The following is a 6,133-nucleotide window of genomic DNA, read 5'->3' on the forward strand; positions in this document are numbered from 1 at the left end:
CACAATGTTCAGTCCTTCTGATCATATCCGACTCCTCACGAGCCCATTTGGGGTTTTCTTGGCGAAGATATTGAAGTTATTTCCATTTTTTTCTCCAGCTCATTTTACAGATGGGGAAACCGAGGCAGACAGGGTGAAATGACTTAGCCAGGGTCACAAAGCTAGGACGCGTCTGAGGTTAAATTTGAACTCAGCCTTCCTGACTGCTGCCAGGCCCCGGCATTTCATTCACTGGGCCCCCTAGCTGGGACTTATACAATTACTTATTTTCCCAACAATCTTTCTTTGAACTGCAGCTTCTTCTAAGCTTAGTGATAATTCTCTTTGATATGGATATACTTATCACCGCTAATCCACAGTTATGAGGAGAAGTGCTTTTGCTGATCTGCATGCATCTTGATGCAGTCATTCAATGGCCTCATGCTAAGCAATAGTGATTTAAAAAAAGAAAAAGGCAAAACTCAGTGTCTGCGCTCAAGTTGCTAATGATTCTGTATCAAACTGTATTGTGTTTCAATAGTTTCTTCGGGATCCAGGATAACTACTCTCCCTGGCTCCATTATTTATTTTCCAAAACTGGTTATTGGGAATTCAGCCTCAAACAGCAGCTTTGAAGTTTTCCTGGTACACTCATCACTCGCTCAAGTCTCCAGCCGGTCATACTGTGAGAAAAACTGTTTCTACTACTTCTTCATTTGTATCGTTTAGAGGGTAATTTTGTATCACATGAAGCATAGTTTCTGGTCCTTTGGCCCTGAGCCATTTCAAGAGCAATCCTCCTTCAGGTTACTGTGACTCTCATCAAGTTTTCTGCAGATTTTTGCTAGGGTTATACTGGTAAATAATTGACAATCAGCTTTCTGGAAGGAAAAGTACGCACAAAACACTTAGAAGCTCAATTAGAATTTTTGATATTTTCTCCATCTCTTTCTTAAGGCTAAAAAACCCCCCAAAAGAATAAATCAAGTTATGATTTGTAATCTGAGCCAATTTCCAAGGTGTGAATCCTTACACTGAAAATGGAACAATTGTCTCTGAACCATTTGGAGCTGGTGCCAGCACATCCCTGTATTCCAGGCAGAAAATTAAAAGTACTTATGTTAGAATGACTTGCTTGTTACAGCTTGAGAATTCAAATCTTTTAAGTATTTAATGAAGAATATAATTAAAACAATTTAAATGAATGTTATTTGAGCCACTTTTAGTGTTATCTGAATTTAGATACTAGCTGAGCTGAGTTTTGCTAAGTTGAATCATTCTTTGTTGCTTGTAAATCACATTCTGATCAGTTTTTTTTATTTCTAAGAAGAGAAAAAAATTGGCACCTTCTGTTCATAATCAAGACCAGCTTTGCATTTTGGTTGCAATCTAATTGGATCTGCTCTCTCAGATTTCATTGCTCTTCTTTTTATCACTTTCTTTGTTTTTTATTATAGCTTTTTATTTACAAGATATATGCATGGGAAATTTTTCAGCCTTGACCCCTGCAAAATCTTCTGTTCAAACTCTTCCTCTCCTTCCCCCCATCCTCTCCCCCAGATGGCAGGAAGACCAATACATGTTAAATATGTAAAGTATATGTTAAATACAATATATGTATACCTGTCTATACAGTTATTTTGCTGCACAAGAAGAATCGGACTTTGAAATAATGTAAAATTAACCTGAGAAGGAAATAAAAAATGCAAGTGGACAAAAACAGAGGGATTTGAAATGCTATGTAGTGATTCACACTTTTCCCAGAGTTCTTTTGCAGGGTGTAGCTAGTTCTATTTATTATTGAACAAATGGAACTGATTTGGTTCATCTCATTGTTGAAGATGGCCACGTCCATCAGAATTGATCATCATATAGTATTGTTGTTGAAGTATACAATGATCTACTGGTTCTGCTTATTTCACTCAGCATCAGTTCCTGTAAGTCTCTCCAGGCCTTTCTGAAATCATCCTGCTGGTCATTTCTTACAAAACAATAATATTCCATAATATTCATATACCACAATTTATTCAGTCAATCTCCAATTGATGGGCATCCACTCTCTTTCCAGTTTCTGGCCACTACAAAGAGGGTGCCACAAACATTCTTGCACTACAGATCTTTGAAGATCTCTTTGGGGTATAAGCCCAATAGTAACACTGCTAGATCAAAGGGCATGCATTTGAGCATAGTTCCAAACTGCTCTCCAGAATAACTGAATGTATTCACAATTCCACCAACAATGCATCAGTGTCCCAGTTTTCCCACATCCCCTCCAACATACAGCATTATCTATTCTTGTTATCTTAGCCAATCTGAGAGGTGTATAGTGGTATCTCAGAGTTGTTTTAATTTGCATTTTTCTGATTAATAATGACTTGGAACATCTTTTCATATGGCTAGAAATAGTTTCAATTTCTTAATCTGAAAATTATCTGTTCATATCCTTTGACCATTTATTAAGTGGAGAATGGCTTGATTTATTATAAATTAGAGTAAAAATCAGGTAAAAAAATGAGTAAAGGGAAAAATTATGAAAGGACAAAACTTGGTAAAAGAGACACAAAAATAATGAAGAAAATAATATCTTAAAAAGTATTGGATAAATGGGAAAAGAGGTACAAAAGCTTACTAAAAAAATTATTCTTAAAATTAGAATTAGGCAAATGGAAGCTAATGACTCCATGGAACATCAAGGAACAATAAAACACAGGCAAAAGAATGAAAAAAATTAGAAAAACAAGTGCCTTGGAAAATAGATCAAGGAAAGATAACTTAAGAATTGAAGAATTATCTGAAAGCCATGAACAAAGAAAGAGCCTAGAGATCACATTTCAAGAAATTATCAAGGAAAATTGCCCAAATATCCTAGAACCAGAGGGTGAAATAGAAATGGAAAGAATCCACCAATCACCACAAAACAGAGATCCCCAAATGAATACTCCCCAGGAATATTATAGCCAAATTCCAGAACTCCCATGTCAAAGAGAAAATACTTCAAGCAATTATAAAGAAACCATTTAAACACCTTGGAGATGCAGCCAGTATCATATAACATTTAGCTACCATGTTAAGAGAATATGATATTCTGAAAGGCAAAGGAACTAGAATTATAATCAAGAATAACCTATCTAGCAAAATGGAGTGTAATTTTTCAAAGGGAAAAAATGGATATTTAATGAAATAGAGTTCAGCTTCTTGAGTTGGGGATCATAACCCCATATGTAGTCTTATGACTGAAGGTGAGAGTTGAAAAATTATGACTTACTATCAGTATATGTTTGATTTGTATACCTATTTTACATATTTACATACCTAGGGTCGTGTATAAATTTCTTGGGCAAAAGGGATTGTGAATGGAAAAAATTTAAGAATCTTTGAAATAGTGGTCTTTCAAACATTCCTGATGAAAAATTTCAAAGCTGAATAGAAAGTTTGACTTTCAAATACAAGACTTAAAGGAAGCATAAAAAGGTAAACATTAAAGAAAAACCATAAGGGAAATCAATATGGTTCAACTGTTTACATTTCTCAATGGGAAGAGGATACAGCTACTTCCTATACCTTTATCTTTATTATGAAGAAGAATTCTGCATAGTCAAAGGGTGCAAAAGTTGATTATGTTGAGATGGTATAAAAATAATGGTTAGGTGAGAAAGAGGGATGCCTTGAGAGAAGGGGGAAGGGAAAGGTAAAATGGGGGAAATTTTCTCATATGTAAGAGGAACATAAGGAAAAGCCTTTGAAGTAGATAAGAAAGTGATAATAGTGGTGGGCATGGACAGGCAATGCTTGAACTTTACTCAGATCTAAATTGTTTCAAAAAAGGAAATACACATATATACACACACATACACACATTCCCCCACCCCATCCACATACCCCACACTACCCTCAATTAGGTATAGAACTCTATCTTACCCAATAGGAAAATAGAAGGGGAAGGGAATCCATGAAAAGAAGAGGGTGATAAAAGGGAGATCAGATAAAAGAACCCAGGGATCAGAAGCAAAACAGAACTTAGAGGAGAGGAAGGATAAAGAGATAGAGAAAAGTTAAAACAAGAAAATAAGTTGAGGGAAATGCACAGTTAGTAATCAGAACTGTGAATATGAATAGGATATGACTTCAACAACAATACTATATGATGATCAATTCTGATGGATGTGGCCCTCTCCAACAATGAGATGAACCAAATCAGTTCCAATAGAGCAGTAATGAACTGAACCAGCTACACACAGCGAAAAAACTCTGGGAGACGACTGTGAACCACTACATAGAATTCCCAATCCCTCTATTTTTGTCTGTCTGCATTTTTTATTTCCTTCACAGGTTAATTTTACATTATTTCAAAGTCGGATTCTTCTTGTGCAGCAAAATAACTGTATGGATATGTATACATATATTGTATTTAACTTATACTTTAACCTATTGGTCAATATGTATTGGTCAACCTGCCAACTGGGGGAGGGAGTGGAAAGAAGGAGGGGAAAAATTGGAACAAAAGGTTTTGCAATTATCAATGCTGAAAAATTTCCCATGCATATATCTTGTAAATAAAAAGCTATAATAAAAATATGAATAGGATGTGAATATGAATAGCTCACTCACAAAATGGAAGTGGATAGCAGAATGGATTAGAAGCTAGAATCCAACAATATATTGCTTATAAGAAAAACACTTGATCAGAGAGACACACAGAGTTAAAATAAGGGACTAGAACAGAGTTTATTATGCTTCAGTTGATGAAAAAAGGCAGGGGTAATGGTCATGATCTCAGACAAGAGCAAAAACCATCCTAATTAAAAGAGATGAACAAGGAAACTACATTTTGCCAAAAGACAATGAAGTATATTGATATTACTATTAAATGCACTAAATGACATACCATCTAAATTCTTTTCTTCCTTTTTAAAAAAGTATTTAATATCTTCTCAGTTACACTTAAAATAATTTTTACATTTGTTTTAAAAACTTGAGTTCTATATTCTCTTATCCCCACCCAAACCCCACTAAGAAACCACATGTGAAACTATGCAAAGTATTTCCATAAGTTTTGTTGTGAAAGAAAACATAGATCTCCCACCCTAATAAAAAAAAAAAAAAAACTATCAAGAAAAAAGAGATAGACCAAGAGAGGGAGAGAGGGAGAGAGACAGACAGATAGAGAGACAAACAGAGAAAGACAGAGACATAGAGATGAAGAGACACAGACACAGAGAGACAGAGATAGAGAAAGGGAGAAGGAAAGAGGGAGAGAGGAAAAGGGAGGGACGAAGGAAGGGCGAGAGTCTATATTCAGACATAATCAATTTCTTCTCTGGGTATAGATAGGATTTTTCATTGTAAGTCCTTCAGAGTAGTCATGAATCATTGTACTAATAAGAATAGCAAAGTCATTTACAGCTGGTCACCTAGAACATTGTTATTACTTTGTATACAGTACATTTTACTTTGCTTGAGTTCATGAAGGATTTTCCAGGATTTTTTTTCTGACAGCAACCTGTTAATCATTTCTCATAGAGTAATAATATTCCATGACAGCTACATACCACAATTTATTCAGCCATTCTTTAATTGATAGATATCCCCTCAATTTCCAATTTTTTTTGTCCTGAGAAAAGAACATCCAAATTATTTCCTCCCACCCTGAGGATTTCTTTTTATTGTAATAATAGCTTTTTATTTTCAAAATACATGCAAAGATAGTTTTCAACATTTATCCTTACAAAACATGTGTTCAATTTTTTTTTTCCCCTGCACTCCCCTCCCCTGGACAGTAAGTAAAGTAATATATATGTGTGTGTGTGTGTGTGTGTGTGTGTGTGTGTGTGTGTGTGTGTGTGTGTGTGTGTGTGTATTTATCATAGTATTTGAATTCTTAAATGAAAAGTTAAATGAATTGCAGAAGGAAATAGTGAAACTATTCTAGTGAAGGACCACAACCTTCTCCTTTCAGTGTTAGTTATGTCTAACCATAAAATAAATAATAAAGAAGTTAAGAAAATGAATAAAATCTTAGAAATTTTGAATATGATATCCCTCTGGAGAAAACTGAATGGAAATAGAAAGAAGTATACTTTTTTCTCAGTTGCACATGATACCTTCATAAAAATCAATCATGTATTAAGGCATAAATTTCCATAATAAAATGTAG

This window comes from Sminthopsis crassicaudata, chromosome 3 (assembly GCF_048593235.1).
Source record: "Sminthopsis crassicaudata isolate SCR6 chromosome 3, ASM4859323v1, whole genome shotgun sequence".
Taxonomy (NCBI): domain Eukaryota; kingdom Metazoa; phylum Chordata; class Mammalia; order Dasyuromorphia; family Dasyuridae; genus Sminthopsis; species Sminthopsis crassicaudata.